This window comes from Rhipicephalus microplus, chromosome 4 (genome assembly GCF_043290135.1).
Source record: "Rhipicephalus microplus isolate Deutch F79 chromosome 4, USDA_Rmic, whole genome shotgun sequence".
Taxonomy (NCBI): Eukaryota; Metazoa; Arthropoda; class Arachnida; order Ixodida; family Ixodidae; genus Rhipicephalus; species Rhipicephalus microplus.
In genome coordinates this window covers 25,568,888-25,591,896 of record NC_134703.1, presented here as the reverse complement: position 1 = coordinate 25,591,896, position 23,009 = coordinate 25,568,888, and the positions used below count along the sequence as shown (strand labels likewise).

Here is a 23,009-nt window from a genome sequence, read left to right as displayed (position 1 = left end):
CACTTTAATGCTTTCTAACGGAAGATACATTGAGGGTCGCACCTTCACCCTTAATTCTGGTGATAAACTTTATATATTTCTCGAATAGGCGAAGCATTCTTCCAGTACAAAACAGCCAACGAAAGCTTTTATTTTCTGTCTGATATATCACATTTCATAATGTTGTAGGTACCACTCTAGGCACGTCAACGGCATATGTTTTCTTTAGATATTGAGTAGCATACCACAGCGACACACACACCTCTTCACCTAGCAGCTGTTCAACAGTAGAAATCAAACAAAGCTTCGTAGTAAGAGATGCACAATCAAGCCGATATTTCACGTAAATGTATAGTGGAAACCAATACGATTTCATGACGTAGTTTATGCGTTGCACATCTTCATTCATTCATCGTATTCGTCCACTATTACTGAGTTACGTGCACCGGAAATAGCCAACTACAGCTGCTTGGGCAGTGACGCCACACATTATTTGCGTGAACCCTATTTTCAGGTCTTCCTGGCGCAAGGTACCATTGACGCTGGTCCAGAAGAATAGCATGTGGTCCTAGCTATGACTTTTCGAACCCGAGCGAGTGGTATATGCGCAAGATTACATAAATAATGCGACGTGATAGGTTTGCACATACAGTCACAGACCATATCGTCATATCGATGCTGATACCTTCTGCTTGGTGGAACACCGGACGAACAACAAGATTACTCATAACATACTACGAAACAAAGAAGGCACAATGAGCTACAGAGCAACCGGAAATCCCACGAATTCCTCAATACGGTATAGATTACTAACGGCCCGGAAAACGTCCGCCAACCGATCCCGTAACACCTATAGCGGCGTATACAACGGGTCATACTTCACCAAGTTTCATCCTGCGAGCGAAGACACCGCAGACAACGAAGCATACTTCATCGGCTCAGATGCGTAGACAACAGCGGCTCCGCAGACTCACCATTCCGAGAACCCTGCCGTCCGAGTGGAGGAGCCGTTCGCCACCGAAGAAGTCACGTTCTCGATCAATGAAGAGGCACCTATAGCGCGGCGCACAACAGTGCCACACTATTTTCCCGGCTGCAACGACGCAGTTTACGTGCTCCACTTTGAACGGCAGTTCACATTCCTCTTTTTTTCCATCCCCTCCGCTGCCTCGACTATTGCCAAGCGCGCCGGAGGCCCGCAAATACAGCAGGTGCGAGCCAGCCACGCCGCGTCTGACATGTGGGTTAACGTCCACGCCGAGCGAGGCGCTCGGCTGACTGGCTGCGTGAAAGCTTCAGCCAAGCCCGCTGCTCTTCAGAAACGAGTAAAAACAAAGAAAGGATCCCTTCGGATGTCGTGAATGGTCAGCGCTTTTGCGAGAAAGGCGAAACAAAGGAAGCGCTCGTAGCAGGACGACGCCTGTCTTATTTCGTCCAGCGCGTTCTTCTTTCTGTTCCCACGTTGTTGGCGCCGGTGGATTTTGCGCCCCATAAAAGAAAACGGGCTGCGAAGCGCCCCGCGCACGCTATGCACACACAAGCTGTAGGCCGAGAGCGAAAATGGCAGCCGAGGTTCATCAGGGAGGAGGCTTTCCCACGAGGCCCTGCTCGGCGTCTTCGCTGCGTCAGTGCGACCAGCACGGACACCGACTTCCCCTTCTTGTCCTCGCCGCCTCCAAAATCTCAGCCCGAGAGAGACAACTTCAGCACTTGCTCCGCTTGGGCGCCATCGTTGCTCCTTTTTTTTTTAACCACCATGCTTTATTGTGTGTGGGAACGTTTGCCATTGCCTTTTATCCATCCCCTGCTTTCTACATCGTTCTTTTTTTTTTTCATTTCTGTCTTCTCGCATCGCATTAGGTATTGACGGGTTTTAGAAGACCTCCTCGCAGTTCATACCCCACGTTGTACATGCATTTTCCTCGATTGTTCAGCAGCTTCCTGTCACCGGCATTGCGCTGAACAAGTATAGGTGGGAGACGTACTTCGAGAGAGAAATATAACAAACTTCATTACTAGAGAAGATGTTTCAGGAGAGGTGTCTCTATTCCAAGACGTCTTGGCCTTAGGCGGCGTCCTGGGGCCCTATGATCAGCCTCAGCTGATCGTCGAGATTTGTCCTGGCCGAAATTCTCTTCCTCCTACTATACACTGATGGCATCCGGGCTTTCCACGAACGTTGTGTTGTGGAGAGAGAGAGAGAGAGTGAAAGGAAAAAAGCGTGGTGCGCACCGGCGAGTATGTGGCAGGACCGGCGACTGGCGGGGCAACGCCGGCGAGCACGCGCACCGCGTCACGTCAGAATGTATTGGCGCCTTGACTGTGGCATGTAGGCATGTTCGGACATGACACGCGTCTCATCTTTATCATTTTTGCACCATTTACATACCTTCGTCATCCATTGACGTCCCGTAATACAAAATTTGTCATATGTAAAGCTAGCGAAACGGTTGCGAGCGCACCACGAGTGTTGCATGTAGTCATGCTGTTACATGACACACATGTCGTGATCATCATGTTTGGAGGTGTCATCTACTTACGTCATCCATTCGTGTCACGTAATACCGAGTTTGGTAGATGTGAAACTAGCGAAATGGCTGCGATCGCATCATGAGCGTAGCATGTCGTCATGTTGTTACATGGCGCACATATCATGTTTATCATGTTTGCACCAGTATCATACCTTCGTCATTCATTCACGTCCCGTAAAACCGAATTGGTATAACTGAAGCTTGCAAAACGGCCACCAGCGCATCATGAGCGTAGCATGTAGTCATGTTGTTCCATGACACGCATCTTATGATTATCATGTTTGCACCAGTCACATACCTTTGTCATTCCTTCAAGTACCGTAATACCAAATTTTGTATATGTGACGCTAGCGAAATGGCCGCGATCGCATCATGAGCGTGGCATGTAGTCATGTTGTTACATGACACGCATGTCATGGCTTTTATGTTAGGGTCGGTCGCTTGTGTTCGACATGCAATCATGTCATAGCAAACCAGTTTCACAACATGTCATGTCAACGAAGCCACCGTAAGCGCTGCAGGACCATGCAACGTAAAGCATGATATTCATGACATACATGCCATGATTTTCATGTTATGACTAATCACATATGTTCCTCATACAGACATGTTATACCAACCAAGTTTAGTATCCATATCATTATCGAAACAGCCAACAGCCAGGAGAGCTAAAAGTCGTAGGCGGATAGATAGATAGATAGATAGATAGATAGATAGATAGATAGATAGATAGATAGATAGATAGATAGATAGATAGATAGATAGATAGATAGATAGATAGATAGATAGATAGATAGATAGATACGCTCAATGTCACTGAAGTTCGCTAAGAAATGCTTCGCATATAAAACAGGAAGGTGAACAAGACAAATGTCCGATTTGCTACCCTTTATGGGCGAAAGACAAAAAGAAGCGAAAAGAGACGCAAAAAAAAAAAAGACTGACATTGACGGAGTAGCAAACACACAGATGGGGTATCATACACCCCCTTGAGGTATTCCGCACTATGTTCAATGCTCAGTTCTTTAACCTTAATATTTTGCCCAAACAATGGCCGGTCAGTTACATAGTCTTTCCACTGAAACGTTCATCCACGAACGTCCATCGCTTCGTGAGAGTTTGAGATGGCATCACGGGCCGAATAATGAAATACACCCTTAACGCCGAAAAAAATTACACCATATCCACGGAGTGAATGATGATGAGTGGGTTGACGCGTCCGTCCGTCCATACGTCCGTGTGTCCGTCCGTCTATGCATGCGTCCATGCGTCCGATCGCGTTTGACAATGCAGACGGTGCGCGGGTAACACCGACAAGACGCGAGCCAAGAAAGACGAGCGCAAGCGTTTTCGACGCGCCCGCCGCTCAGCTTCATCCATGCCCCACCAACGATCCGCCACGTACGGTAACTATCCAGGAGACCGAAAGAGGCACTCATTCTCCGCGCACTCAGGCAAAGCGCGCGCAGCAGCTAATTGGAGAGTAGCGGCACTTCGGAGAGTAGCGGCATAGTAACGCCATCTCGGAAATGAGACGAGAAATGGTCATATATTTCTTCTGCCTTCTTTGCTTTCTCGTATCTTCTCTCGATTAGCGTGACGCGTGACAATGTTAGAGTAGGAGGACCTTCGTCCCTAAAAGCGCAGGGCTTGCGACTTTCCTTGTTGGACTAATTTCGAGTGCTCAGTGGCTGAAAAGAACGGCCCAATGATGCCTTTCATGCATGCAGGGTAGATGGTGTGGCGTTCCAGATACTACAATGGACGAAAGAAAAACAATTATTTCCATCGCATTCCAAGGCAGCTTTGTCAGAGCGATAAGGCGTGATGTGCCGTCAAGTCCAAAAGGGATTGTAGCGGTTCTATTAGTGGTACCAATCGACTTTTACTTTCACTATCAGGCAAAGGTGCCCCTATGCCACGAGGTATTGAAGCATACAAGAAGTTCTCTTCTGGCGTGTTGTCCATGACACTAATGAGTCCTACCATAAGGACCTGGAAACGACACACGCTTAAAAGAGGCTAGTCGAATTCTTCAATGGTGAAGGGCATGTGAAAAAAAAAATTCGCGTAAAGGGCTACGAGGTGACGACAGACATAGTTAAATCAAACCTAGTATTTCTAAGCAGGAGTTTATCACGTGCCTTCGACCTGATACAAGCTGTTCCTAGCGTCTTTTAGACGGGGTGTCAACAGGCTTATATGGAGTCGCTCAGCGCGCCAATCACGCAATTGTCGCGGGTGCGATTCCTGCGTCATTTATGATGCGGCATGAAGTTTTTGCACCGATATGCTATTGTTTAGTGTCCCTTGTAAAAACAATATTTACGTTCTCGTCACACATTCTTGCTATGACGCAAATCTACAGGCCACTCTGAAAGTCGAACTTTATTTGTAACTTTGGACCATTATTTCTGCTCAATGCATCATTTCATTTTTTTTCCTACTAGATATTAAACCACTCATACTGTGCTGAGCTAAAGCTACACTGAACTGCATCAATGAATATGTTTTTACTGAAAAATTAAAATTTCGAAAATTTTACTTTCATTAGTTTTATTATCATAGGTTTACTAATGGGAAAAGAAATGAACGTCAAAGTTTCGTTTTTAAATTTCGCAGCGATATCCATGCGCCGAATGACAACGTGGCATCGAGAAGTTCAAAGTGGCTTTTTTGTATTTTGGTTGCATTGTAACGGCAGTTTGCTGAAACTTGGCACTTCCCAACTGTTATCCAGTTGAAATGTGATGCCCACACTGAACGATCATCCTATATAGAGGGGCGACGGCCACTCAAATAAGCAAGTTGTATGAGCTATTATGGTACCATCAGGGCTTGTAATGAACTAAATTTTTTCCGGAGTTCCCCTTAAAGGGACACTAAAGAGAAACAGTGACTTGGTTTGGATTAAAAAAAAAACTGCACTCTGAGAACTCTAATAACTTACGTTTCACTAACATAAATTCATTATTAGCGATGAAACTCGACGTTAAGGAGGAGGAGGAGGAGGAATACATTTTATGATAAGAAACCAGCAGATCTGGGTGGCTGGGCTTAGGCCTCCCATGAGGGGACGTCAAGGGCTTGCCTCAACGCCATCTCACGGGCGTGATGGGTCGCCCAGGTTTGGTCGTCAAGAGCGGGGCTCCGCAGAGCCTCATGGAGCTTCGACGAAAGGGTCGTGGCGTTAGTGCGTCTGTACTGTGCCGAGCACTCCCACAGCATATGCGGAGGTTAAAGTTTCATTTTCGAACTTTGTGCCGAAATATCCGCACGTGACGTCGGCAATTCCAAAATGTACTTTTCATAATTTCGCGACATTGGCTCGACGAAATTTTCTGAAATTTCATGCCTATGGCACACACAGATGAACATTTACTTCACTTTTACCTTTAGAAGCTACGAGTATGCTCCTGTAGACGCTTTGAAGATCTATGACGTCACGCTGTTTGGTGTGGAAATCCCAACGTGGCGTCTCCACACGGATTTTCTTTTCGTGCGTTTTAGGGGCGAAGCTTCTTATAGCGACACCAGTTCGTCCCTCGTAGTATGTAACAAGTATAACATTTTGACCTCCAAGGTGGTGCCGGTGAGAGACTTCTTCTGTGCGTTGTTGAACAATAAAAAATAATGCTCAATGTACATGTCAATGGCTGCTAATGGGGAATGAGTGACAGTAGCATTAGGCTTTTAGTTAACGCGCAGGCTGCGGTCACCATTAGCAGCCATTGGCATGTACATTGAGCACTATCTGACAAGAAAGGGTTGCTACGTTATACTCGCTGGGTGTAACCTCCTTAGCTTTAGAAAGGTTTAGCGAGCGTTGAGCCGCAGTGCCATGAATACAATGAACTTGTATATACCATGAATGAACTCGAGGTGGTTAAAAATGGGAAGTAGATACGAAGCGCAAGCCGTAAGAAAGTAAAAGCCGAATTCTGCGCCTCTCATTTCCCGTTAGCGGCCATTGGCATGTACATTGAGCATTATGTGACTGAAAAAGTTTGCTACGTCATACTCGCTGGGCGTAACCTCCTTGGTTTTCGAAAGGTTTAGCGAGCGTTCGGCCGCAGTACCATGAATACAGTGAACTAGTATATACCATGAACTCGAGGTGGTTAAAAGTGGGAAATGGACCCGAAGCGCAAGCCGTAAGAAAGTGTGCGTGTGCCACCTCTCGTTTAGTCCTTGGAATGTCCGCTGGATGGCGGTGCTTCTGTATGGGGAATATATGATGAAAAGATGCGAGATGGTGGTACTTGGAGTGTTGAATAGATGGACGAACGGACACATAGACAGATGTATGGATGGACGCATGAACGGACGTAAGGGCGGCTGCATGGACGAACGCAGGGACGGACGCACGAACAGACGCACGCACGGACGGGCTGATGGACGCATGGACGGTCACACTGACGGACGCATGGACGGACGGAAGCAAGAACGAATGGACGGACGAATTCTTCGCCCCACTCTCCATCATTCACTCCATAGATATGCTGCATTTTTTTTTTCGCTTACAAAGCGTCGTCTAGCGGTAAGAGTGGTGTTTTCGAGATGGTGAAATTGTACTCTACTGATACTTAAGAGCGTTTTTTTTTTTAGATGCGGAAGCATCTTATACTCGCGCCTTGTAGTGCGCCGTCCGCGCCGTCCGCGCCGTCCGCACCGCTTCTCAAACATTCGACAGCTGACGCGCGCGCATGCGCCGTCGCGCCGTCACCCACTCTTCCACCATCTGTGCATCCCTTCCTCCTCTACACACCGCGCGCGCTTCACTCCTCCACCATCTGTGCACCCTTCCTCCTCTACACACCCCGTTCGACATCTACAATTCTCCTGATTCTCCAGTGGACGCGCATGTGGCGTCACGCTTCGAGAACATTCAACAGCTGACAGTGCATGCGCCGTCGTGCTGTATATATACTCAAGGTCGGCGCTCACTCGCTCAGTTGCCGCTCGTCGGTTGGTTTGTACGGCGCGTCGACGTCCAAGGTCGCGGTGAAATGAATTCCAACGAATCCACAAACACAATAATCGACGTCCCTTCAACCAGCGCCGCCCTTTCGCATACGTGTGTACGTGTTCACTCATTTAACACCCCCTCCTACAACCACGTCAACCAATTTAGCCATCGACCCAAGTAAGTCGCAATTTAACACCCCATTTCACAACCACGTTAACCAATTTAGCCATCGACCCAAGTAAGTCCCACTTTAACACCCCGTTAACCAATTATATGGTCCGCATCCTCCTCAGTGTTCCCCCGAGGGAAGCTGCGGGCAATTTTTTTTCTCTTCAGTGTCCCTTTAAGTGAGGGACCCCCGAAACGGCAATGGTGTCGTTGTCACGCCGAGTGCTGCGTCACACAATGATGATGCGCTATTACGTAATATCGTTATTGTTCATACAAGTCATGGTCTTGACAAATGAAACGGCGTGAACAATCTATCTCTTTTAACCCATTACAGAGGCCGTTCCTCTTTAACGGAAGAAGTAAGCCATCATCCCGAATGCTTAATATCCACAGACCACCCTGATCTCTCATAGTATTCCTGGCATATCCCTTGGTGACCTTTAATGAAATGAAGCGAATAAAATGCTGCGGTGCCCCGGCCAGCCCCTTTCTCCGCATATCACTTCTTTTCATTGTCCAGGATAACGTGGCACAGAGAACGGGGGGGACGCCACTGCGTACAAACATATCTCGACGTGCATCCAAAAAAATCCCCGCCTTCGTCTATATATACACGCATATAAGCGGCCGCGTGCGTAGACCATCAACGCGCCCGCCGGCGACCATGATAAGGCCGCGACGAAAGAAACAAAGCCCGATGGGAAATAAAGGAACGCCAACCGAGAGAAGCGCGAAGCCGAGCGTGTGAGAAGCGTTGCTTGCGCGCTGGCCACCGCGTCGTATGTACACGGATATAAAAGAAGTTCATCGCATGGACGATGGGCGCCTCAGCGCAGGCGTGGCGCGACGGCAGCACGACGCGAGTTCGAGATATGCCATTGTTGTGCGCGCACGCACGCACATCTGCGAGGCCGGCGTCGTAGCTACACGTATACCCTCAGGCTCCACCTCTCGGCCACACACGGCAACCCGCTGACTATACTACGGCGATCTCGGAATCTGGGGAATCTGGCCGGCCGCCACAGAGCGACCCTGCGCCTCGGTATCGAGCCGTCAAGTATATACTCTCTTAAAGTGCGTGCGTGAAAACCTGATTAATGTATGATATAGCTAAGTGTAACGAGGGAAATGTAGCGCTTTTTTTCCCCTAACACATCATGCACCGTGGCGGAAATTCTGATACGGGACTCTGTTTGTATAGTTTTCGACAGCAGGGCTGTTTCACCCGGGAAGTCCGTCCGTCGTGCACAGAGAAACTATAGCGTGGGTTTTTATCCATGACGGACAGGAATCTGGCAGAAATAGGGCACGCCCCTCTACCGAATAATATCGAAATCGAACTTATTCGCGAGGAGAGACTCCGTCGGTCGTGTGCACAAACTATCATCATCATCATTAGCGCAATAACTCGGCCAGCATGTGCTCTTTACGTGATCATCTTCAGCTTCTGCTTCACGCCCAGAACACGGGCGCCGATTAGTCCGGCGTGGGATGCAATAGCTTGGATGGTTAAGAGAAGGAGTGCAGAGTAACAGAAATAGAAATAAGTAGAGATAACTAAATAGAATACAGGTATATAAAGACATAAAGATGGACGGAGAGGAGGAGATAGAAAGAAACAGACACAAAAAAGGGACAGAAAAATAGAGGGGGGGGGGTGAGAAAGACGAAAGAGAAATAAAATTAGAAAAACGAAGAAAGAGAAAGGCACAGAGATAGAAGCAGGGAAATAGAAATAAACAAAGTAAAAAAGGGCAAATATATAGAGAGGAAAAGATAAAGAGAAAGAAAGGGAAGAAGAAAAAACAAAAAGAAAGAAGGAATGCAACTCAGCTGCGCTCTCCTTTTAGGACTGACACCTCTGGTGCGAATCTCTCCTCAATTTTTTAAAGGTGTACCTATAACATAAATTAATAGAAAAACCAAATTGGACGAAGTGAACAGCTAGCCACCGGTATGAAAAGAACCTGTGTCCGATGCTCTACCGCAATGACGGTCGTCGCATCGTCGATATCGAACCATACGTCAAAGCTTCGTATTTTCTATGTCATCCCCTCGCTCAATTTGTCCCGCTATAGTCAGGGCTAGTTTTGTTCATAATAAATAAATAAATAAATAAATAAATAAATAAATAAATAAATAAATAAATAAATAATAAATAAATAAATAAGTGTTTTATACTGCCAACATCTGTCACTGGATTTCCTTGGCGCACGCACCATGCCCCTACGCTTTTTTGTTTGTGTCACTGTTTACGTTGTTGTGGTCCGAAGCCATAAGCGCTCACGGCAAAGATTTCTCCCACTCACGAGTAAGACAAGGAACACGTTAACGCGGCAAGATGAAAGCAGGGTGCGCGCGAGTGAAATATCTCGGGTGCTCGAGAACAGTGCACCCACTTGGCCGCTATAGTGTGAGAGACACGATCGTTCCAACGTGACGGTAAAGGTGTTACATAAGCCGATAGGAGGAGGTCGAGGAAGGGGTCACCTGGAGGAAGTAATCGCGGTGATCCCTGCGGGTCATGCGAACCTTTTTTTCTCACTGTGGCCATGCGTTGTTCCCCGCAACGCCCGCCGTTTGCGTCTATACCGGTAATGTGCGCCATAAGTGTAAGCCTTAAGTATCTATGGTCGTTACGGTGCCAGCCGTTCGTGGTACACACTGTATATATGTGCGTGGGACACGCAGTGACAAATGACCTTCAACCAACAAGTGTGCACGACACGCACGAACGACATTCTCCGAGTGGCCCGATTATCGATTTCAAGCCTAATCACCCGTAGCGAAGCCGCGCAAGGGAGAACGGCCGACAACCGCTAACGCTGAAAAGGGCCTTCGTGAACGCGCCGTTGCCAGGCCGACGCTGTGGGCTTCTTTTTTTATATTCGGTTATCGTCTCGTTCGGATATAGCTGAGCTCGTCATGGGAGGGGACCGATTCTCACCCATAAATTCGAGGACGCACAAGGCGGGCGCAGTGTCCTTGCCGCTGCCCTATATCTGTTAACTCGTGTGAAAATCGCATACAACGAGGAAGTAGTCAACTGGTCAGTGCATGTGGTTACCTGATTGTAAGGCTACGTGGATTAACATGAGCTAACGTGACAGTGTGTGTGAAAATTGAGCAGGGACCAGATGAGTTCGAAAAAAAATTTACGCCATATTCACGAAGTGAATGATGAGGGAGCTTGCTCTGTCTGTCTTTCCGTCTGTCCGTCCGTACATCCATCCGTCCATCTCTTATCACACTAAAGCACGCGTCTCCTACGCATCGGAGTAGATCGAGCGCCACAGCGCCCTCTAGTTAGCACTCCGAGTACTATAGGAGCGGCTACGATGAGAGAGAGAGAGAGATAAAGATACAAGGAAAGGCAGGGAGGTTAACCAGACGCACATCCGGTTTGCTACCCTGCACTGGGTAAGGGATAAAGGGGAGAAAAGAGGTTGCACAAAGATGAGAAGGTACACACAATCACGAGCACACTCGGGGAGCACACACAGTTCACAGGCGGTCGCTCAGGTTTGTTGACTTAAGGTAAAGGTAAACTTAAGCTAAACCACGACGGACTAGCCTATATCCTAAGAAGTTTCGCCCCTAAAACTGGCTGAAAATAAACCCAAGTGATCTGCTTCCTTTCGGTGCGAAAGTATCCCATAGTAAGCGGAAAATTTTAGGAAGCAACCTGAGGCCAATTCTGATCAACCAAATATTATCAATGTCCAAGAAGTTGGTTGAATACGCATGCACCAACCTATGTTGCACGGGAAGCAATTCGCACCAAAAAATCTGATGGTCTGCACGCAAGCCGGCTGCGATGTGACTTTAAGTGGCAAGAAGACGTTTATATTTATGGCAGGTGATTTCGAGCAACGTAGCGCTCTTTCTGCAACTGCTGCTCGTCTTGTCCGGACCGCTTTGCTTAAGCACTAGCTGTGCTAAAAATACTAAAATAATGTTTATTGTTTGGTGTTTACATTACAACGAAGATATGGCTTTGATAGACACTTGAACTTAATTTATACATGTAGGACTTAATTTGACTATACAAGCTCAGATGCTTGTCAGAATACGTGCGTTTTTTGTTTTGTCATTTTTTTCACATCGCAAGTGTTCTAACGACAAGCAGCTAAGCTTGTATAAATTAAGTCCAACTGAGATATTACAGCGTGTTAGGCACCGTCAACCCCTTGTCATGCGCATGAAAGTTTCTGCTGCAATAAGCAACATGAATCCGAACGGTCCACGTCAAGTTAGTGCTATATTTTCTCAACCTGGTTAACTTCTCTTCAGTGGCTGCGTTGATTTAGGTCGACTTAGTGTGGCGATTCCCAGTCAACAGAATGAGTGAAGAGATTTCAGCAACACGATATCCGATTTTAACCTGCCGGGTCACTGACATCGTTTTTGTGGGGCGCTATGGACGAGGTCCGCGATAGTCGTGCAATATGTGCACTATAGATGCACTGCCAGCAGTGCATCGATTGTGCACATTTGCCCACAGCACACCGTGTGTGCAGTTGAATGCTCACCTAGCTATAGTCATAGGCGTGGGTAGGGTCCCTTTCGTTAGTCAAGGGAAAGGTCTCATTGCAACCTGCGTTAAAATCGAGTCCAGGGCAACCTGCCTCGCAATATATTTTAAAAAATGCAAATGAAGAGATGGCATGCTTCTCACATTCACCTGCATTTGTAGCCTGGCTTTCCTGAATATGGGAGAAGTTTTTGGAGCGCGACATCAGGAAATTTCGGCCGCAATTTTAGCCAGAAACCTGCGTAGTCATAACTGAGTAAGGTATGGGGCAAACTTTGCACCCCCTACTCTTTTTCTTGAAATTTAGGGTGCAAGTGCCACGTAGCTGTTCAGAACCCAATCAGCGTTGACTGCCGTCGCTTCAAGCAATTCATACAACTTTCTGTGGTTTAACTGATTGCGTAATTACTGTGTGATTATCAAACATGTACTAAAGTAATATAATAAGAGCAAGGGTGTCGGTGAGACATCTCTAAACCACCGAGAAAACACCGAGCCAGCTTTTTGTTGGTTTATTGCTTTTCTTTTGTTGTTACATAATGTTTTTTTATAAAACCTAAAGGAAAACCCGATACTAAATGAAAGCCTTCTGGCTGGTTTCTTCTTATGAGCACTTTTTAGGTAAAACTTTTTTTTTTTGCAAATAAAGTCACACTGTCAGTTGGACAGGAAAGCGTTTAATATTAGCTCTTTAGAGGCCTGAACTACTATATCCATTCGTTCCTTGCCGAAGAAGAGTAAGGAGGTGGTGTGCCGATCCCTCTCAATCACTTACATGTGTGTTTAGAAAAAGTTGTTAACGATTTAGAGTACGACGGGCTGTACTATATCAACTGAAGGCAGTGTCAAATTCTAATACACACCATCAGCGTATTTTATAAATCAAACGATAACGATAATAACAGGCGTGACTAATGCATAGCACGTAACGCCTCTGCGCGCAATACTTCCTGTGCCACATACCGAGGCGGGCGAATACAGGATCACACTTCTGCTACTCACACCATTAGCTACTCGCGTAACCTCACGGCTTGTTCCGACCGTGCATGGCATACGCACATATACGCGGCTCACGTGTCCCATAAGAAGAAAGTGCGCCGGGCCATTTTTTTTTTTTCGCTCTCGTCCGGGGAAGTGATTTCCATAATGTGCCCGGTCGTGGGACGTCGTGACTGAACGGATGGCGGAAGGAAGCCGCCGCCACGTTGCCGTTACTCGGTGTATACCTGCGGCGTATTAACGGCCGAAATGTCGCGCATTCGTGAGGCAGCTGCTGTAGCGATCCCCGCGCCGACGTGTGGCCCCGAAACTATAGAGAGCTAACGGTTTCCGCAAGTGAGGGGCGAAACATAAATCACACCGACAAGAAGAGAATGGCGGTTCACAGCTTAGTCGTCACGATCCCGGGGTTATTCTTTGGAGATGAAAAGGGGATCATCGCAAGGTGACAACATACTGTGGTAACGTTGAAGGATTGAAACTTGGGTTATAGTTTGAATGTTTGCAAGGTTGGTATAGCGCTGAAAGATGAAGGCGTTAAACCGGAAAGCACAGAACGCAAAGGGAGACTTGTGCTTTGGCTATGCATCGGTATCATTAACAGACCATGGGTTTGCTTATATGCCTAACCCGTGTAATGTCAAGTGACATGTTTCATGTCACATATGTGCAGCAGGGTCACGCGTGCTTGGGTTCGTGTGTGTGTGTGTGTGTGTGTGTGTGTGTGTGTGTGTGTGTGTGTGTGTGTGTGTGTGTGTGTGTGTGTGTGTGTGTGTGTGTGTGTGTGTGTGTGTGTGTGTGTGTGTGTGTGTGTGTGTGTGTGTGTGTGTGTGTGTGTGTGTAACTGAATCTTCGACTTGCTAGACAGCACTCTGGTCCTATACGTATGCGTCTTCCTCTAATAACTTTGCATTCACCGTGAGCTATGATAATATTGCTTCCAAAAGACTCTTATTTTCTTCCTTTTTTTTATAACTGACATGATAAAATAGATGTTAGCCGAATTTGTGGTTTTGTCTACTCCTTGTCACTTAATGTACACAAAACGCTATCATAACATGTACTACAAAATGGACTACCCAAACGCAAAACGTCAAAACTAAACCCGTAAACGCTTACAAACACAGTTTTTATGGGTTAGGAGAAGATAAAATTACGTGGTGGCGCAGTGGTTACGATTCTCGGCTAATAACCCAAAAAAAAAGAGGGTTCAATACCAGCCGCGATGGTAATACTTCAATGAAGGAGAAATGTCGTTCGTAGAGACCTGTGAACTGTGCAATTTCATTGCACGCTAAAGAACTCCGGGTGGTTGTAATTACATAAAGTACTACAGAAGGCCTCATGATCACATCATGGTTATTGTGCGTTAAACTCAGGAAATATTGGTGCTATTATCATTACATGCACACAAATACTGCAATATATACCTAAATGTAGCTACCAAAACTATGTGGTAAGCTGAACTCGCATTTGGACCACACGCTTTCGTGGGTGACCATAGCGTTGAAAGCTTGGTGAGTTGGCACGACATCATGATCTAGCAAACTTCGAATAATGACAAAATTAATACATGAAAAGATGAGATGGGTGAGCACCAACTGACATCTGATTTATTGAAGATACTCAGTGTTCATTAAGGATGACGTGTCATGATCAAAGAATAACAGCGTAACAAGAACGGCTATGAATTTCAATCGAGGTCACGTGGTCAACTGTACCACGTGGACCGTAGATACGCGCACTCGTTGTCAGACAGACTGAAAAGAGGTCGCTTTTATCCCCCTTCTCCTTTTCTCCTGGTGTCGAACGCTTCTCCTATATTGCTTGCTATGTATTTGTAACCGAATAAAACTTTTTGTAGGGCTATTTGTTACATGCTTACTGAAACACAGAAAGACGCGTATATCAAGGAAGAAAGAAAAAAGGTTGCTGACCCACAGGGCACGGGATTGAATCCCGGCTGCGGCGGCTGCATTTTCGATGGAGGCGAAAATAGGCTCGTGTGCTCAGATTTGGGTGCACGTGAAAGAACCCCAGGTGGCCGAAATTTCCATAGCCTTCCACTACGGTGGTTCTCATAATTATATGGTGGTTTTGGGACGTTAAACACCACGAATCAATCAATCAATCAAGGAAGAAAACAAAGGGGAGAGGGGGAAGATTTTTAAACTTCTCCTTCAAGAGTTGCACGCGATAGCGATATCCTGTCCCTATAGTGCGTGTTTTAAGCACTTAGTAGTGTTTTCGAATTTGCCATGCTCCAATTACGTGGCCTTAAGGTAGTAAGCGCAGTAACGTGTGTCCTTTATGCAGTGGGTGACAGGCTCTAAACCATGAAGTCATCCTGATAATCAAATGTTCTGATCGACGCCTGATGACAATGTACGCTTGTACCAAGCAATTTTACTGCAATATTTCATGTTGTATTGCGAAGCATGTAAAGAACGCGTGTGTTGCTAAAGCGCATGCAAATTACTTTCACTGCATTTCCAAGCGGAGGAACATATTTTCACGGCATTCACAAGCAGACGCACGAGTGTGTGGGAGAACATCCGGTTGCCATGCAAACGACACGGGTTTGATGCCCACTCGGACCGAGAATTTGACATTTATTATTTTATTTGCATATTTCTGGATTTTTCGGTCAAGCACCAGACGTTAATTTTTCGTTCACAACCACCTACACCTGCGTCGGAATGTCTGCGAAAAGATCTCTTTAACGCTACCGCGTTACAATCAAGATGCCCTTTCTGTTCTGTCCTTATTTTTTCTTCCTTCATAGTAGGCTTTTCTTTGTATTTCAGTAACTATGTATCTGTTTTCGCTGGAAACAAGTGTCACATCATTAAAGACGCTCTCACGACCATTGTCGCTCTCTCCTGGGCTATAGGTATATTGAATAAATCAGTTGTGAGCGTGCACTCATCAGTCTACTTTTTTTTTATCGCGTTGTCTTGTTCTGCTCAGGGCGCGCGGCCGTGGTGGTCTAGTGGCTTAGGCACTCGCTGCGGACCCGCAGGTCGCGGGATCGAATCCCAGCTGCAATGGCTGCATTTTCGATGGAGGCAAGAATGCTGTAGGCCTATGTGCTCAGATTTGGGTGCACGTTAAAGAACCCCAGGTGGTCGAAATTTCCGTAGCCCTCCACCACGATGTCTCTCATAAGGTGGTTTTGGGACGTTAAACCCCACATACCATCATTCTCTGCTAAGAGCGGCGTAATTATAGCTAAAACCACCGAAAGTGTGTGTGACAAAAGAAATGTCACACACTACGTTGTTTTTTTGCGCAGGCTTTAAATTGGACTGACAGGATGTCTGCAGCCACGTGTGGAGTGAGACGACGCACTGCACAGTACGTCATAACGAAATGAAAGCATTCAAGAAAGGGGATCTATAGGGTGTGCAGCCACTGCGTCCTTCGTAATTCCACGCCACGTGTCGCGCATACTGCACGAACATGCGGTCTTACATATTTACTAACCGGATGGCCCCTTGGTGGTGTTTTCCCGGGAACCCACCCTGTATAGGAAGGGCGCCACTTGGTCGATTGGCGATCCGAGCACGTCTTCCTTCCGCTCCCATGCCGCGTTCGCTTATCATCTTAGCACCGAGGGGCGCCCGGCATATAGCGTGCACTTTCTAAACAGCCCTGTGTAATTGAAGCCGCTGGCCAACGTCGCAGCTTCGAAGGCAGCAGGTGTGCTGCGTGGGAAATTTTCTGCCGGTACTCAGACGATGAAGCCTGTTGCTCACAAGTAACGTCGTATTGTGACGACTGAACGGAAGCGACTTTAGGCGTAGTTTATCGTGAATGAGTATGTAGTACATGTACGCAAGACATGAAGCCATGGGCATTATCTGGCGTAGCTAGTTTTTTTTTTTTTCTTTTTGAAAAGGGGGAAGAAGGTCCAACCCCCCTTTCCACACCTCGGCTACACCACTGGCCATGGCTTGCAATGCTTACTCTGACATCAATAAAGCAATATTATACAGATCAAATTCAACTTGCGCCTGCTATCGCCTCCATTCATAGAAGCACCCGGCTTTGATTATATCAGTGACTATTCAAGCACGTGCGACTAAGAATTGTCCATCTTGCTTCACTATATTTGCCTCTCAACATTAGCCCATTGTCACTTGAAAGAAGGCAGCTGTATTCAAGCCGCCATTTAAGCAAAACATATACGGATCAGCGGTTCACGTGGTGGCGTAGGACATCGTTACAAGAATTGTTTCGAAAGTAAAGCCGTAAGCACCGAGCTTGATGAAGTTATTTTTACCGAGCCTCGTTCCCCTCTTCCAGCATAAGGACCGGAGGTGTCTGTTACATCTATACGACAGATGTTTTGCACCACGCCAGATGGAACAGCGCGAAGGCAGGCCACGTGGAATCCGCCCGTAAACAGCGATAAAAATAAAACGGCACCAGTGGCAGGTGAGAATGCGAATCTGCGCTCTTGCTTCAACTTCGGCCAGGTGTGTAGCTTATCACAAATACATAGCAGACACTTACCTTATACGGACAGACGTTTGTGGAAGTCCATGGTTTCACATGCTGCGTTGAGTCACGGTGTGACGCATCGAAGTTTGCACCGACATGAGCGCATTCTGTCGAGGTCCTCTGCGCACGAATTCTGCTGCTGTCACGACAGCAGTCACATCTTGGCGTCAAGAGCACGAGTGGTTCATACACTAAACTGGACCTTTTAGGACCTTTTAGTTTGGACGTCACTGAACGTCTTTCTTAGATTTCTTGACGGAAGGAAATCGTGTTCGCCAACTTCGCAGGAATTATTTTTTTTTTCGTTTTCAAAAACTCACTCCCGACAATGCTGACCTAGAGGAAACAAATTCATAAACAATGGGGTTCTTACTTTTAGGCTCCTTGAGGGTGTTTCGTTTACGCGGCTAATTACAGCACTGAATGGAAGAAAAAAGAAGAAAGGCGATGCACGTACACGCGTTTTGTTCCTTTCCCGGCGAGCTTACGTCACGGCGACTGGGCATGAATAGAACAAATGTAGAGCTTGCGTCAGCACCCGCTTATACTTCAGAAAACACGTTTTCTGAATTCTGACAGAGACCACCAGCTGAAACTGATTCAATTTCGATCCTGAGGTAGCACGGTCTCCTCCGAGGATAAATGTGCGCAAGTCTTGATTATTATCCAAATCGGGTCTATAATAGGGGCCTGCTTGGAAATGTCTTCCTAGCTACAGAAAAGTCCTAGCTTTTGTCTCTTCTAGCCTTACAAAACACGAGGAAGTCACAGCCCGCCAAACATTGGGTAGAGCAGCATCCAAAATCTTCGTCTCCAGTGCGAAGACGTCGCCCCAGGGTGAATCGGCCGTGTACGCCTGCGACACGTTCACACTTTTTTTGCCGGGCAATCACTGGCTTGCCGTAGGTAGATCCGCACAGCACACGATAAGTCGGTCACAGTCGTTCACTACGTTTCCAGGGTGACACGACTCCCAATCGCTGCGGTGCCATCGTCCGCCGCCTTCCGCGGCAAGGCGTCTTCGTGCGGCGTTCTCACGATTCGCACGTGAGTCTCTCGCCGCTTCCTTTGAGAAGGGCAGGCAGCCAACGAGCCGACCAACCGTAGGGACACCTCCTCCGATGGAGGATGATGAAGAGGAAGAAGGTTTTCTGTGGCGGGAGAGGGCAAACGCCGCTGGCCACTCGCATTAAGAAAGCGTGGCCGATGTGACGCGGCTACCATGCCGTGTCCACTCCGCCAGGCGCGGTGCCACCCGCGCGCACTGCGGCAGCCGTCGCTCTTTTGTTGCAACTCCTCCTCGCTCTCTTCTTCTTCCTCCGCCTCTCCGTCGAGCGTCGTCCACCTGCTCCCCCCCACATGCTGAGTGGTCGAGAAGTCTTAGTCTTTTTCCTTTGTTTTGCTTGTTGGTGCGAGGGTAACTTTGGAAGACGATCATTAGCACCCGAATTCCCTCTCTCGCCCGCCTCCAAATGCACAGACACATGCGTACGCGAAAACACAAGCACAAACACGTGCATTCGAAACAAGCAAATGGGTTCACACGTAGAAGCAACGCGTGTGCTTGTGGCATGAAACATTGACCCCTTAACGTCTCATGTAAATTTTCATTACAGCTTCGGTCAACTATGGGTCGTTTCTCCGTTTTCTTTTTCTCATATAAATATTCGGTTTCTGAAGTCTGAATATTTGCTTTTTTTTAAGTTGTGGTGTTCACAAGCAGGGCTAACGAAAGTGTCATACGGGATACGGGGCGGTGGTGAGCGAAGCTGCTAAAACGAACGCAAAACGTTGTAATTAAGGATGCAGCGGACGTTGCGACTTCATTTCCATTGCGCGCCAACAGGAAGAAGACTGAAGGAGCTTGTGAGTATATAAATGGTGGGCGTTGCTCTGTCGGTCTCTTGAACGTGCATGCGGTGGGCCGGAGGACTTGTACTTACATTATGTGTGAAGAAAGTTAATGGCCTGCTGTTCCATGTTTATTTAAGAAGACTGAACGCTGGGCGAATTCGTTATTAATAATTACAAGAACTGCGCGAAAAATAAACAAGAAATAAAGATGGCACTTGAGTGTGTGCCTTCTCTCTCTCTTTGTGTGTGTGTGTGTGTGTGTGTGTGTGCCTTCTCTGCGCGTGGGTGTGTGCCTTCTCTGTTTCTTGTCTTTTTTTCGTGCAGTTTTTGTAGTTATAAGCCATGTTTATTAAAGCGAAAGCCCTAGATGTCTCATCAAGCACGTAAATTGACCATCGGCGTTGGCGGCGGCAGCACAAGGAAAAATTTCATCACGTAATGACGTCACCATATAACGTCATCATGACGTCATAGATCTCTAAATATGTGACATCATCATGACGTAGCACAAGGGGCTGACGTTCCATGGCACCATCACTTGGCCAAAGACAGGCCGATCACAGAAGCGTGCAAAACCAGAGCAGGAAGCTTTCAATGCCTCTGGTCTTGGAGTCAGTGCAAAACGACGCTAGTTGCAGAAAGGTTTCGGGGTGGTGTGGGGGAGGACAAATGCATCAATTGAGAAAAAAAAGGAAGAGGAAGATGATTGTAGTGTTCGAGTAGTCTTGGAAAAATGATTAAGAGAAATTGTGAATTTCTATAGCTACTTCATACTCTATGCCGTGTGCGAATTGGACATATGCAAGACCCGTTTTCAAGAACCTTGTTATAAAAACCTGATTCTTCGAAATAAATTGCAGTACAATGCACTGATTACTGAACCGCAGATGTCCAGTGATCTTAACTGTCTGCTCGGTATCTGCGTCTAGTGCGTTTGCAGTGGATGACACATATAGGAAAAAAAAAAAAAAAAAACTTTGCGCACTTTACATCGCCATGGTCCTTCTGCGCTCAAGAAATCGTGCTGCGGTTCATGCCGTATATAAGCTGGTACGCGTGTCACAAAGTCGTTTCGATTTTTTTTTGTTAAGAAGTTGATTTTCCTTGAGTGGAAGTCATAACGAACAGTTTGCATTAACACGATTCTGTATGCCGAAAAGGCAGTAAGCCTGATGAAGTGACAAGGCTGAAAAATGGAGGGGACATCAAGCGAAAGCACGCCAGTGAGAGTAAGCGGCGAAATTAGGATCCCGTGTCCAACGTGCCAAGGCTGCAGGGGAAGGGGAAGGGGAGGGGGTAGTCGAGTGCGTACTAAGTTTTGTTGAAGGCTCGCGGTGTCACAAGTAAAAGAAATATCAGAAAGGGAACTAAATAAAGGAACTGTGCGCATCGAAATAGGCGGCGTCAGCTTGCGGAGGGGGGGCAGGCCAGGGCCATAATTAGGGCACCTGTCGCGGATCCCCTCAGCGAGTGTCTCCCCCCTACACTACTTCCCATCCGTGGAACAGCGATTACGGCTTGGCCCTAGCTCGGTACAGGTGCGGCCCCAGCAGCAGGGGCGACGCTATATGACGGCGGGGGCATCTCTTCCGATGCCCTCCTGTGTAGCATGTTCGTGCCCAGATGGGGGTCTGTGTGTGGATGAGGGGGTTCCGGCTGGCCACCTCCTTCCGAGTGGGGGGAAGGGGGGAGTTTCTTGAAGAGCGAAACGCGCAGCCTAATTGCCGGGATGCACGAAGTACGGACGCAGCGATAAAGCGCTCCGCAATGCCGGCCTTTCGAGGCTCGCACGTGTATGTACACTTACTTGTGCGTACATGCACGAAAACGGCTTCGCGAGCGCATCATTCGAACACACACATGGCGCTGTACAGCTATCCTCTTGTGCAAGGAACCACCAAACCTTTCCATGCACCGGCCACTGTTTACCTGCACTATAACTCCTTGACTGTGTGTCCGGGCTCCCTATTTATATACGCGCACATTTATGTATACGAGCGTTCCAAAGTCTCTATAGCGCCAACATGCTTGCAGCGTGTGGGTCCACTGGCACGGAACTCGATTTTTCACGCCGCCTTCGTGCCGGTAGGGTTGATCCTCTTGCTTTCTGGCTGCGGTGTTTGCTCGCGCGTGTTCAGGAAGCCGCGCTACCTGCTGCGCACTCGAGCCCGCAGTGTTGCAGCAGTGCTCGGTGAGGTCCACCAGCAGGCAGCGGTGGCGCGCGATGAAGGGCGCACCAGGTGTGGCGCTGAATCTCCTCTCTCCCTTTGTTTTTTCCTTCCCTGCCACTTTAGCTCTGTTGTTTCCACCGAAACGAAAGCCAATCACGCAGTACAGCTTGGGTCTGTTTTACGTGGTTCTGTGACGAGATGCTTACGCGTGTTGGACTGTAGCGTCGCTGCCCGAGGTTTTAAATGCCAAACAGAACGATGCGCTTTCGTTTAAGAAACGTGAAAGAAACGCGCGTCCACTTCGGTTGCTTGCATCTGTATGGAACAGCGAAGAAACGTCTTGGCTGGATGACCCCTTTTGATTTATTAAGGGAATCATTTGCGAAAATCAGTGCACGTCCCAAGATGCGCAATCCCCTTCTCTACACCCAAGCGCCTCCTACGTTGACATTCTCTTTGGCCCTTTTTTTCGTCAGAACATCTACCTTCGTTATCTGTTAAACCATGCGTCATTGACTGCTACTTTAAATTTAGACAGCGCCACCGTAAGCTAATTGAAAAATGATCTATGAATTTTGTCACCTCCAAAATAATTGGGCAGATGCTAGCGTTCCTAAAGTCTTCGCCGTGAACGCTACAAGTCCCATCTCTTCAGAAATGTCCAAAATGGGGGGCTCGGATTGGTATAAGATAACTTGTCAATAGTTTCTTTTTTATGCGTGATGTAGATGACCTTTTTTTTTTAGAACTGTTATAAAACTAAGGTTGTCTAGAGTGCAGACGAGGTTTGTGTCGTCAGCAAGTGTGTGAGGACCAATACAGAGGTATCTAAAGGAAGTTGTTTCGTCATTGCACTTTTTATCAGTTGATTGATATGTGGGGTTTAACGTCCCAAAACCACCATTTGATTATGAGAGCACTTTTTATCAGTAAGATTTTCGTTAGAGTATCGGACTGAAGTATAACGTAAACAAAAACTGTATAAAGAACTTGTCGATGTCTTACTGACGGTACCACTGTACCAGATATACTGTGCAGGCCCAGGACAGGATGTCTTAAACGTACCAAAAGAATGCTTGTAAGCAAGGGGTCAAAGCTTTTTTCTTTAAATTACACACTGGTACTTCACCAGTTAAAACATGGTTGGAGGCTAGGATCTTATTCGTCCTATATGGAGCACACATTGTTACTTATGTAGTAAACCGGAAACAATTGATCATGTGTTTATAGATTGCTGGAGTGGGGTCTTTTCCTCGGATATATTGCAGAGAACCTTGAAAAAAAGAATTACCGTG

At 47.1% G+C, this 23,009-nt stretch overlaps 1 protein-coding gene and 1 long non-coding RNA gene across 4 annotated transcripts in view; one reads left to right on the top strand and one right to left on the bottom strand.

The window, feature by feature from the left end:
- The window catches only part of LOC119171756 (uncharacterized), a 127,089-nt gene extending 108,280 nt beyond the window's left edge, over window positions 1-18,809 (bottom strand). Inside the window, exon 1 of one of the 3 annotated variants that reach the window (XR_012894844.1) lies at window positions 17,702-18,809. The gene's annotated coding sequence lies outside the window, so the exon portion shown is untranslated. Of the gene's footprint in view, window positions 1-953; window positions 1,086-17,701 lie in introns of those variants that run through there. The other 2 variants (XM_075892368.1, XM_075892370.1) reach the window with 2 other exon arrangements.
- Window positions 1-23,009, top strand: part of LOC119171757 (uncharacterized) — a 196,131-nt gene that overhangs the window by 144,703 nt on the left and 28,419 nt on the right. The gene's annotated exons all lie outside the window — the stretch shown is intronic.